General features: G+C 46.0%; 1 pseudogene; it reads right to left on the reverse strand.

The window, feature by feature from the left end:
- Positions 1–11,027: 11,027 nt before the first annotated feature.
- On the reverse strand, positions 11,028–11,874 carry LOC112824813 (actin-related protein 2/3 complex subunit 3 pseudogene; annotated as a pseudogene).
- Positions 11,875–13,389: the final 1,515 nt, after the last annotated feature.

The following is a 13,389-nucleotide window of genomic DNA, read 5'->3' on the forward strand; positions in this document are numbered from 1 at the left end:
CAAACATTGAAAATGAGAGGCATTTCTACTCTATTATTTGTGGATAGCATTGGATAGTACATATTTATTCCTTGGGGGGGAATAGGAAATACAAATCAGTAAGAATTTAAGGATTCTTATGAATCACTCTCTTGTATACCTGAAACTAAATTATACTGTATGTTAACTAATTGGAATTTAAATAAAAACTTAAAAAAAAAAAAAGAATTAGCACCTTTAGCCTCCATCCGCCTGCGAGAGGGATGTCAAGATTCTGAGGTCTTTCCTGACAGACTTGCCCGATACAAATGTGGCTGTTGAATCTCAGGGTGGGAATTTACATTGCATGATGGTGGTGATGATAAATGATCTGTATTACTGGGTGGGGTGGGGTGGGGAGAGGGCTTTAACCTGTCATACAACTGAAAGAAAACAAATGGAGAAACTTGGATTTTAGCTCTACCTCTTAACTGACCCCTTCGTGACCCTGAGCAAGTAACAAACTCATCATGTTTCCATTTCTCCATCCTTAAAATGTACATATATATTTTCTCAATCCCCATTACAAGACAGTTATAAGAATCAAGGCTTCCTTCCTGAATTTCTTCAAATTCTCTTGGGTGCCCACCATGTGAAAGATACAGAGAATAAGACAGACTTGTTCACTGTCCCCCTGGAGTAGAATCTAATGGGTGATGCATATCAAAATCTTTTGAGGAATATCATTTGGGAAACCTATGTCAAAGATTACTGTCAAGGAGTGTCTACCAGTCATCATAGTGTTCCTCAGCCCTTCACACCTCTTTGCCAAGGCCAAAGTGGAGGAAGAGGTAGGAGATAAAGCAGTCAGATGGGAGGATGTGGTCTGGCCTGGGCAGGCTGCCATTTTACCAAACCCAGTCAGCCCTAACTCTACTACAATAACTCATTGGCATTTTCTAGTTACAGCTAGTGGTCTCTGTGTTTCACCTTCTGACAGGGAAGTAGGAAAATAGAGATTTGCAGAAGTTGGTAAAAACATGTCAGGAAGCAGAGTTCCATTTCTAGATCCAAGAAAAACTTCCTGTTTTGTTAAGACCCTTAGGAGCGGAAACCAGCTCACTCAGATGAAAACCACAGTGAATAATTTCACTGATTTGTACCGTATGTTAGGCAAGCCCAAGATCCCAGGAGAAGGTTGTGAATAAGAAGAGAAACTATCGGAAGGGAACTGTCCATGTCAACCCCACCAGCTAGGGCTCCTCCTTGCTTCCTCCTTCACCACTCCCTGAAGAACAGTGACCAACAATGGCATGGAATAACTCTGGGGAGAATATGACGCAAAGGCAATCTGGCAAAGCCTCAGGGGGGCTTGTTCCAGAACTGCATAACTCAGATTGCTCATCCTCTCTCCAGATGGAAGAGCTTCCTTTTCTACACAAAGATCCCGAAGAGCCACTTTACTAGCCTCGCCTATACTGAGTCCAGAATCTTGGTTTACCACAGTAACACGTATCGTTGCTTTCATTACGTGACTGATGCAGGTTGGTGGTGGAGTGGGAGGTGGAGACGAGGGAACCCTGCTCCAGAACCCTGGTTGCTAGAGGCTCCGACATTTGGAGTTGTATCACCGGAGTCTTAGGTCTCCACCATCCTGGCCAGAGAAGAAAAGGCATGGAGAACTCATACGTGCTCCTCTTCAGCGTGGAAGGGACATGGGTCACTTCTGTCTCAGTGGTTGGACAGAACCAAGTACAGAGGGGGGCTGGGATGGATGGGGAGATGCATAGATATGGCCGAGCCATAAAGGTCTCTGCCCTGGCCGCCCTTCAAAGCTGAGTGTGTGCTACAACATGTAATAGCAGCTCAGAATCCCAGACCATGAAAGGATCATTTGAATCCAAGTCTGCCGAGATGTCTCCCCTGAAGGTCTTTCTTGATAATTTCCTGGTGTCTAACAGGCAGCTAGCTCTCAGGTCAAAAATAGCCCACCCCATTTAAGGTGGGTTCTTCGTCAGGGTTTTAACTCAACCCCCAGCTCTTCCCATTTTTTATTTATCTGATTAGCTAGCCTCACAGTGTTGTTGGGAGACGGACGTAGCTTGGTGTCCCTGGGAGCATGGGTCAGTCATTGGAACGAAAGCTGCGTTTTTTAAAATCCTGGAATTTTAAGCTGTTCACATTTAATTCCATGAAAATGCCAACATAAAGCTGGAGGATTGTTCTCTAAAAGACTGTTGACCAAGTTGTTCAAAATATATTATGATTCAAGCCTCCTCTTGCCGTTGACTCATGTCTGATTCTTGTCCAGTGTTCCTATGCCAAGGGAGGATGCTCTGTATTCACCATCAATTAAATATACATACAGCTCATGCACACATGGGGTTCTCATGAATGAACTTGTATGCCCTTGCTGGGGGGCAAGAAGTTAAGTAATAGCTTATCCAGGACTTGAGTTCCTTTGCCTTTTCCCCCTTGCTCCTTGCTTTGGGGACATTTGCAATCCACCAGAAAGACAGGAGGGAAGCAAGGGAAATACAGCTCATTTTGGAGGCAGACTGACTTCACAGGGTGGTTCTCTCCCCTTTTGTTTTACTTGGCCGACTGTGGAGCTGTTTTGGGACTTAGGAGGTTCTCCAACCACGAGGCCCTTTCCAGACCTGATTTCCCCTTGGAATGACACATTAGCCTCCCTTCAAATGTAGCAATTGTAAATTCCTGCCTGGGGAGCAGCAATGGCTTTGAATTATACACTATTTGAATAAACCAGTATGGGATTAACAAGGCCTTATTTTTCTGCAATCCTTCACCATAACTCTGCTATAGCAATTCCTAGTGACATTGTATTTCTCTGCCTAGCATTTGACTATGCAAAGCCACACTTTCCACCCTTTAATGGGTCCTTTTAGTTGTGTGTAATAAAAACCTCTGGTTACCATTTTACCAACAACACCAAACAGGAAAAAATATTACCAGGTTTTCTCTGCTCGCTTTTTTCTCTTCCTTTCCCTCTCGTTGGCATCCCTACTAGAATTCCACATTTTAAGTTCCTAAGATTCGTGAAGTTAAACATTGCTTCATGACTGCCATGTGCACACGTAAATACTCTGTACACACACAAAGTAGGATTCTCTCTTTTACATTATGTGTATATGCTATTTTTAAAATAGACCTCAGGAGCACAGAATGAAATCAATCATCATTCCTGGTTTGTGACACAACTCTCATCATTGCCCTGGAAATGCTATTGTCAGTGTATTTTTATGATAACCCAAGGAAACAATTTACATGTGCTCTAGTCCATTGAACACACCCATGCGTGTGCGTGAGCGTGCACACACGCACGCACACACACACACCCAAAACACCACAGTTCTTGCTCATTCACTCTTTACTCAATAACCAAGAATAAATCAACTAATACTTACTTTCTAACCAAAATTATTTCTAACAGAACCAAAAGGGAATCTCTTTGTAATGAAAGGTTTTACTCATAATAGTGTTGAGCCCACAACATGATTTACCTACAAAATAGGCCTTTATAATTCTGATTCAGTGAATATAAAACCAATGAATCAGAGCTATAACAGAGTCTTTTCTAGCTGGTTTTTTAGGCCAGTTAAATCTAATAAAGATCATGAAGATAGAAAGCCAGCTTGAAGTAAGAACATTTTGTATTCTATTAATAGGTAATAAAATTAAATCTATGCAACTGCTGAATGAAAATTTTAGTTACTTGTTTAATACAACTTTAGGCCTACATAACTATCACTCCAAAAACAGCTTAATAGCACAGTATTTTGATTTTATTTTTTTAACACTTTTAGTAATCTCTACATCCAAAATGGGGCTCAAACCTACAATCCTGAGATCAAGAGTCACATGCTCCACCAGCTGAGCCAGCCGGGCGCCCCAATAGCACAGTATTTTTTTTTAATAATTTTTATTTTATTTGGGGGGGCCGGGGGAGAGAGAGAATCTCAAGCGGACTCGGCACTGAGCACGGAGCCAGATGTGGGGCTCTATCCCATCACCCTGAGATCATGAGCTGAGCCAAAACCAAGAGTCTGACACTTAACCGACTGAGCCACCCAGGTGCCCCAGCACAGTATTTTTAAAAATAGGCTTTGATGAAATTTACGAAGTAGTAATCTTTACCCATTTGTCTCCAAACCGTCTTCTCAGCTCTTGTATCTACATTGAAATTTTTTTAAAATTTTATTTATTTGAGAGAGAGAGAGAGAGAGAGCAGGAGCACAAACAGAGGTTGGGGCAGAGGAAGAGGGAGAAGCAGACTCCCCGCTGAGCAAGGAGCCCAAAGCGGGACTTGATCCCACAACCCTGGAATCATGACCTGAACTCAAAGCAGACGCTTAACCGAATGAGCCACCCAGGGGCCCCTACATTGAAATTTTTGTGCCAGAAGGGAGTTGAATGATATTTTAGATATACTATAAGAAGTATAAGTTATTTTTTTTTTAAGATTTATTAGAGAGCGCGTGCATACACACACATGCGGGGGTGGAGGGCGGGAGCAGCAGAGGGAGAGAGAATCCCAAGCAGACTCTGCACTGAGCACGGAGCCCAACTTGGGGCTGGATCCCACGACCTTGAGATCATGACCTGAACCAAAGCCAAGAATCAGACACTTAACCAACTGAGCCACCCAGGCGCCCTGATAAATGATTTTTTTTTAATCATTAGAGGACCAGGAATTCAACTTAAAAAAGCTAGGTCTATAATCTGCACTGAAAGGATTAATCTTCAAATATTTTAATCTTTTGATCTATAAACACATGAGCCAGTTTTTCCCATTTTTCAAAACTCAGACTTCTTTGAAGCATTTCCTCTTAGAAAAAAAAAATAGAAATGGGTTGCTGCGGCTGTTCAGGATTTCATCAGCAAGGAGATAGAGCTGATTCCTTTAGGGACCCTGTTTCAGAGCTGAAGGGTAGATGAAATCCTGGGAATTTAAGAAGCTTTATATGGACACTTGACTCCAAGGTAGCATAAACAGGAATGCTCAATAACACTTAACCAACTGAGCCTCCCAGGTTAAAAGCAGAGGCCAAAATCACACAGTGATTTGTACAGGAGCAATAGACATTGTGAACTGCATCATAAAGAGATGCTAAGCAAAAATCTTATAAGTAAAACAACCCAACAAAACAAAAAAAAACCTCAGAAATTTAGAAAAACTGCCCCCTATCCCAGATATTGATTGAGACTCCTCGTGAGCAGTGCATCTGCATACAAATGAGTAGAGAAAAAACAGCAGGAAATTTGCAGTATAAACTTACAGACTTCTGCTAACACAGTTTATAACAGGGCTCAAGTATTCAGGGTTGCTTCTAAGTTCAGAGTAACAGTCGCGTTCCAATTTGAGACTACAACCTGACCAAGGCATGAGCCTTGGTAAAGGATTTGGGGAAATTCCACGAAACCTGAAGTCCAAGTAATTTCACTTATTCTTACACTCAAATTTTTCCATTTCATTTTGTTTTGGCAGTTGTGAAAAAACAGTAGACCGCTGGGATAGAGCCAGGAGTGCTCCTTTCCAAGAACGAACCAGGTTTGATAAGAAAGACCACATGTTTTTCTGAAGATAGTTAGGAAAAGCCTTTTTAGGCCAAGCTCCAGCACTTGTCACTGTTGAGGAATGTTCTTGCTCCTCTCTCCCTCAGACGGCCGTGCCCTGACCGCTCGCCCCCCCGGACATCCGATGAACGCACTCCTCGAAGCCGTGCTCCTAGTGCTGGGGTTCTGGGGGCCCCGGATTCACTGAGCTGGGAACCACTTCTGGAGCTACAGCAGGGCTCTGAGAGCTCACAAGGTCTCCTGCATCCCTTTTTCTTTTTCTTTTTTTTTTTTAAAGATTTTATTTATTTATTCATGAGAGACAGAGGGAGAGAGAGAGAGAAACAGAGGGAGAAGCAGGACCCTGGGATCATGACCTGAGCCGAAGGCAGACGCTTAACCATCTGAGCCACCCAGGCGCCCCTGCATCCCTTTTTCTCCACTTGCTTCCTTTATTCAACATCTGCCTTGTGCCTCAGTTTCCCTCATTAGGACTGAAGACCTGCCCCCGCTACCTTTATTTATTCGACAGCTGCCTCGTGCCTCAGTTTCCCTCATTGGGCCTAAAGACCTGCCCCCGCTACCTTTATTTATTCGACAGCTGCCTCGTGCCTCAGTTTCCCTCATTGGGCCTAAAGACCTGCCCCCGAGTGGAGGTTTAATTACCCGGTCTTGCTGTTTGCCCGCTCCATGGCTTTCTTCCCACCCTCCCACTGGCTGGGTCTCTGCGGGGGTGAGTCATCTGCTCAAGAGCCAGGATTCCTCCATGACTTCGGTCCACCATCTAGACAGTTATTCCCTGTTTACTCTGCCCCCTGAAGATACTGATAATTGCCTGAACCTGATCCCAGATTGCCTTCTCCACTGAACCCACCTGATGAGCTTTTCTAGAACCAGCCTCACCAAGTCAGTCCCACTGCCTCCTTCTCCCTACCAGCTGACCCTGCTGAAATGTCGATGATCGCAGGAATGAATGAGAGTTAAGAGCTTAGCCTATCTTAAACTGTCCCAGGTGCCTCGCGTACTTACCTTTATTTACCCAGGCGCTGGGAGAGGTTAAGTGATTCATGCAAGGTCACCCATACAGTAAATAGCACAGCTAGAATTGCAACCTCGAACCTTCCTGATGCCACGTGTATTTCTGTTCCCCATCCTAACGTGTAGGTTTTTTCTACACACCAAGCAATTGTCAGCCACCAACTGGATGTCCCACAATCCAACTCAATTCTGACACAATCTACCTGGAAATAGCATCCTATCCCACAGGTTAAGGGCTCAGTCGTACGGCAATGCTCTCCCTGCCCCTCCTCCTGCCACCTTCCGGTGACGACTGCAAGCAAGTACAGGTCGTCCCTTGTGCTTCTGACCAACTAATCATCTGTAGATTGGAGGTTCCAACTACCCCTCCTTGAGTTCCATTAATTTGCTAGAGCGGCTCACACAACTCAAACAAATATTTTACTTACCAGATCGTTGGCTTATTACGTAACTCAGGAACAGTGGGATTGAAGAGATGCATAGGGCAAGGTAGAGAGAAAGGATGCAGAGCTCCCATGTCCTCTCTGAGCGCATCACTCCTCTCACAACCCCACCTGCTTAGCCGGAAGCTCTCTGAACCCCGTCCCTTGGGGTTTTTACGGAGGCTTCATTACTTAAGCCTGATTGATTACATCATTGGCCACTGGTGACTGACCTCAACCTCCAGCCCCTCTCCCCACCCCTTAGGTCAAGGGGGTGGGACTGAAAGTTCCAACCCTCTAATCTCTTGGTTGGTTTTGGCAACCAAACCCCATCCTTAGGTAGGGATCCAAAAGTTACCCAGTTAGCATAACAACAAGACACCTTTATGGATCTTACTGATTAGAAAATTCCAAGGGGTTGTGGAGCACTGTACTAGGATTGGGGTCAAAGACCAAATACGTATTTCTTATTGTGAATCACAGTATCACACCAGGTAAATACTCCTAAACATGGGCCAAGAGTTCCCAATATTCACTTTGCCTCCACATGGTTCCAGACACTCTACGTTTGTGGGGGGCCTCTCTCGGGGGCTGTGCAGAATCTCAGCTTCACTGCCTCCCAGCACTGAATAGTAAGAACCGAAGGGTGCTCTGCCTCTCCCATTTATGCTTCCCCTACCCCAGCGGGCTTCATTGCCAGTAGACAGGGCTTATTGGCGATGATCAAACTTCACACCTGAGCGTGTCATCCATCAGCTCTGAGGCCTGGGCAGGTTCCCTGGGATCTAGGAAAGCCCCCCTATCTTAGGGTTCTGCACACAGCTAGTCAATGGTAGCGCCAGGACTGACGTTTCATGGCTCTCAGGCCACCCCACCGAGGCTGGAAACAAGGAAAGTCACATTTCACCCAGGGCTTCTGATGGGAGACTGCTTGGACCTGTGACTTTCGCCTCTGTGTCTTCACCTCTGACAGGGAGCAGCAAATGAGGCCTGACTAAAAGGATGACAAATGTTGCTGAGAAGGAGCAAATTGTTCTGGAGGAATTGCTGCTACCACACATCTTTGGCGAGGACCAGGACTTTGTGAGTCTGTTAACCACTCTGGAAGCCAGAAAGGTATTTGTAGACGGATTCACACAGTGTGATCTAATTTATACCACAAGACCAAAGCCATCTTATAATAACACTTTAGCTGAGCATTTACTACACACCAGAGACGGCTCTAGGTAAGCATTTTTTTTTAAGATTTTATTTGTTTATTTGACAGAGAGAGACACAGCGAGAGAGGGAACACAAGCAGGGGGAGCGGGAGAGGGAGAAGCAGACTCCCCGCTGAGCAGGGAGCCCAAAGCGGGGCTGGATCCCAGGACCCTGGGATCATGACCTGAGACAAAGGCAGATGCTTAACTGATTTAGCCGCCCGGGTGCCCTGGAGTGGAAGTTTTTGAAGACACCCAGAAAGACATAGGGATTTGAATTTTTTGTTCAGGGAGAAGAGCAAGAACCAGTTATCACAGACATCCATATTCCTAGGTTCAGTCAAGGCTTGCCTATCCACTGACAGGAGATCATGTGTGACCTTGATAACCTATGGTTAGCTTTTCAGAGCTTTTCACTTTGCTTTTCATTTTTCACAGTTAGGAAACTGTTATCTAGCCCCATGTGGTTTCTGGGTCACTCTCAGAGTGCTATAAAGTCAGTTCAGTTCCTAGGTTCAAGTTCAGAGCAGATAAGGTGCACAGAAGCACAGAGAAGGAACCAAATAAAACTATCAACAAAATAGAAGTTTGGCAATTTTCAAATCTTGTTGCGTAACTCCTTGCTTGGGAAGAAATGCTCAAAAATCAACAAAAGGAGGAAAAACAGGATGTTAAAAGGCACTTTTATTATGTTTTTATAAGTATACTGCCAGACTATTTCTGCCAAGAAATAACATGCCTCCTCCCTACAATCTACACAATTTGGGGTTTGCTGGGAATTTTGTGGGATTTTTTTGGAATAAAACCTAAGTTCCCACCGACTTCATTGTCAAAAAGAATGTCCCAGAAATGAACACGCATATGGGGAATGAGCCTCCTGGATGGAAACAGCGGCCCTAAAGCCCCCACTATGAGTGGCACATCCCATGAAGCTTTGGTCCAGAGACTAACACCTACAATGGAGCCTCTTCGTCGCACACACAGTGATGGCAGGTCTCCTGCTGAAGGTCTCTGTCCCATGGGCTGGGGATGCAGAATGACACCAAATCATGAAGATGGGGGAAAGGCCCGGACCTGGGAGCCAAGCAAAGCTGGACTCCAATCCCAGACTCCCCAGCTCCTAGTGGCGTGACTTCTCTGAGCCTCCATTTCCTCATCTGTGAAATGAGCCCTAAAATACCAACAGCAGGATTGTCGTGAGGCTTCAGTGAGGTGTCGTCTGCACATTGCTCAGCACGGTGTCTGGAAGTATCAGCGTAAGCCCTGTCCCCTGGGAGAAGACCAGGTGGAGCCAGTGGCTGTCAGGAGCAGAGAGGAAAGAAGCAAGACAGGGCCGAGCAGAGAGGTTGGGAGAGCCTGGAGGGTCCGGCAGAGAGAAAAAGGCAGAGTCCTGGGCCCCACCCAGACCTACCAACTTGCCCATTCTGAGGATGAGGCCCCCAGGCTGTGTCCTAACAAGTCTTCCAGGTGATTCTGGTGCTTACCGGCAGCATTTGAAAACCGTTGGTCTTGGCCTGTAGTGGAGTGAAGTGGACTGAGAAAACCTCAGGAGAAAAGCTAAACTCCTCACCCAGATTAGCAAAGTGTTCCCCAGGCTGAGGGATGAAGGGAAACAGCAGGGAGGTAGGTGATGAGAGAGAGAGAGAGGTGGGGTGGGCCACCAGGAGAAAACTGAATCTGAGTAAGCCCTATACTTTGCCTGGGCCAAGGGGCTATGCTACTTGCCTTCCGGCAGGTGTCTGGTGACAAGTTATACTTGACAGCAACCAGGCTTTCTCCATTGCCTGCCTGACGGGCAGGAGAAATTGTTGGGTTTCTGTCCTCCCTGTACCATATGCATAATCCCTCCTCGCAATATTCTTGAATGTCCATCAGCCTTTGAGGAGGGCGTGGGGCCCTGGACGGCTAGCGGCAGGAGAGGGAGTGGAGGGAGAGTAAGCCCCACACTTGATCTCGAATGCCGCTGAGCAGAACCAGCACAAGATTTCTCCTGAGCAAGAGCAAGGATAAACCCCAGTTACAATCACGACTTGGGTTGGACACCCATTGGCATTGAGTATCCATTTCCACCTCTTCCTGGGGTGCCTTTCTGTGTTTCAGAGGCTGGAAAGCCTAAAACTACATGTCCCAGACTCCTTTGTAGTTGTGGATGTGCAACTTACTGACTGGGCAAGTTTCAGAAGAGAGAAGTAGGCGGAGGCCCTCAGCCATCTTTGCTTGGCTTGTTGGCCAAGTTTCTTGCCCCTGGGTACGACTTAGAGGCATGGGTCTCCTAATCCCCTTTTCTAGTTGGAGGCTCACCTGTTTCTCACATGGCTCTCTCACCAGCTATGCTCTCCCTAAGCTGCCGCACTGAGGCCTCGACTCCTGCTCCTGTCCTTGGTTGGCTGTCTCTTAGCCTCCTTTTGGTGAGGTCAGAGCAACATCTCCCTTCTGCTCCAAGTGTCCCTCCCGAAGACAGAGAAATACAGGCCTGTATTAGTCAGGTTCTCCAGGAAAACAGAACTAATAGGAGGCATATATACAAAGAGATTTCTTTTCAGGAATGCGCTCATGCCATTGTGGAGGCTTGTGGCAAGTCCAAAATCTGAAGGGGGCGGCCAGCAGGCTGGAGACTCAGGAAACAGTTGCAGTTCGAAGGTAGAGGCTCTGCCAGCAAGCCAGGAAGAGCCAGTGTTGCAGATGAAGTCTGAAGGCAGTCTGCTGGCAGAATTCCCTCTTGCTCAGAGGAGGGTCAGCCTTTTGTTCTATTCAGGCCTTCGACTGCTTAGATGAGGCCCACCCACATTATGGAAGGCAATTGGCTTTCTTTTTTTTTTTTTTTGACATGGAATGTTAGAAATTTCTTTATTCTTACTTATTTTTATTAAGCACCAGCTTAATACTGCAGAAAATTTCAAATCACCCATTCTTCCCTCCCCGCCCCAAATTCTTGATAAAAGAGCTCTTCAAGTGAATACATGCTCTCTTCTCTCTTCTGTATAAAACTTTATCAAATAAAGGCAAATAACTGTGTACACCTTGCTGTAAAATGCTGCCCACGGCTGTGGAAAGTGTCTGCTCAGGCTCCTTTCACTGTCCAGGTCCTGAAAGACTCTTGTTCATGAACTGTCTCTTCACAAAGCAAGTCCACCACTTGCTAGGTTTATCATTCTGAGGGTCAAAAACTTTCTCACAAAGTCTCAGTCCAGTCTCTTGTCTCAGCTGCTGTAAGTAGGCCCTCATCACCTCATCTTCCTGTTTGTTTGCAGGTTTGGCATAAATTGCATTAAGTGGAAAACCAGGCTCTCCAGGAATGGGAAAATTAGTGATTCCCAGTGTATACATTTCTTTTTCACCTTGGCTTTTGGAATTGCACTTTTGGAGTTTCTTTCGACACTCAGAAATGTACAGAGTTATATATATCAAGGTTCTATCAGCTTCATTCTTAATCTCATAGTTTTTGAAGAAGACATTGGCCTTAAAGTAATAGATGGCTTCATCCACAATATCTGTATCTTTTGTCTCTCTAGGGGCAGGTCCTTTGAACTGACTTCTGATAGGCAACAGTGCCATGTTTCCAATGAGTTTGGTGTCCGGGTCCATGAGAGAAGAGTGGTAAGCCGGCATCTTGGCGGCGCCAGTGTTTCAAGCCAGACGAGGAGGTTGGGGTTCGAGCGCGGCGCTTCCGGTCCGGGGGCCCGGGCCTGGCTTTCTTTTTAAATTTTATTATGTTATGTTAGTCACCATACAATACATCATAATCGGCTTTCTTCAAAGACCACTGATTTAATGGAAATCTCATCCAAAAACACGCTCACAGAAACAACCAGAAAAAATTTAATCAACTCTCTAGGCACGGTGGCCAGCCAGTCTGACACATAAAAGTTAACCACCACAGAGCCTTGTTACTAAGTGATGGGAGGATTGTCTTATGTTCCTGTGCTCTAACTTCATCCTGCCTCCAGGGCAGTCAGCTCACTACAGGTGCTCCCTAGCCGCCATGTCCTCCCGACCTTGTATGGTTTCCCCTGGGGGTCAGGGATGTGGGAGTCAAGTGGAAGAGGGGTGCTGGGCTGGAAGTTAGAGAAATGTTGGGCTCAAAATGGGCACTTCTCATGAATTCCCAGTCTGTATGTCTAAGCCAAGCCAGAGAACTCTCTTTCCCCTTGGGACTCCTTCCATAGCCACATTCCACCTCCAGGTCAGGGGAAGACATTTTTCCATCCTTCACCGACATCTTGCCCTGGAGCCAAGGTCTAGCCAACCACTGTCTCTTTGAAGCACTGAATCTCCAGCTGGTCAGCCCCACTGGCTTCCAGCATGCATCCAGAACTTCCTGAATCCATCTGTGTGGTTGAGTTGAGCCATGGTGACATCAGTCATGTTATTGTTGATCAAAACAAGGGTAAACTGTAACCAAGGCCTTTGTGGTTTTTGACTTAACTGTTGCTCACCAGCTGTGACACACAACTATGAAAAGGCCCCAAATAGAAACTGTGTATACCATAAGGATAGATAGGGTAAGAGACGAGACTTCTCCTCTAGTGACTGAAGGTAGTTTGTCTCCTTCACTGGAACAAGTTCAAGTACACTCCCAACTCAGTGTTGCCTGTGCATTTTCTGTTTTCTTTTAAAAATAGCAGCTTTTGGGCACCCGGGTGGCTCAGTCGGTTAAGCATCTGCCTTCGGCTCAGGTCACTGGGATCGAGTCCCGCATTGGGCTCCTTGCTCAGCAGGGAGCCTGCTTCTTCCTCTACGTGCCACTCCCCCTGCTTGTGCTTGCTCGCTCTCTCTCCTACAAATAAATAAAAATCTTTTTAAAAAAAATTAGCAGCTTTACTGGGACGCCTGGGTGGCTCAGTCAGTTAAGTGTCTGACTCTTGATTTCGGCTCAGGTCGTGCTCTCAGGGTCATAAGATCAACACCCGCATTGGGCTCCACACTCAGCACAGAGTCTGCTTCTCCCTCTCCCTCTGGTCCTCAACCCGCTCTTTCTCTCTCTCTCAAATAAGTAAGTAAATAAATAAAATCCTTTAAAAAATTAGCAGCTTTACTGAGATACAATCCACGTTCTATACAATTCAGCCATTTAAAATGTATGACTCAAGGGGCACCTGGGTGGCTCAGTCATTAAGCATCTGCCTTCGGCTCAGGTCATGATCCCAGGGTCCTGGGATCGAGCCCCGCATCGGGCTCCCTGCTCAGCAGGAGGC

This window comes from Callorhinus ursinus, unplaced genomic scaffold (assembly GCF_003265705.2).
Source record: "Callorhinus ursinus isolate GAN/ISIS: 27379988/994484 unplaced genomic scaffold, GSC_fseal_2.0 scaffold12, whole genome shotgun sequence".
In the NCBI taxonomy this organism is placed as follows: domain Eukaryota; kingdom Metazoa; phylum Chordata; class Mammalia; order Carnivora; family Otariidae; genus Callorhinus; species Callorhinus ursinus.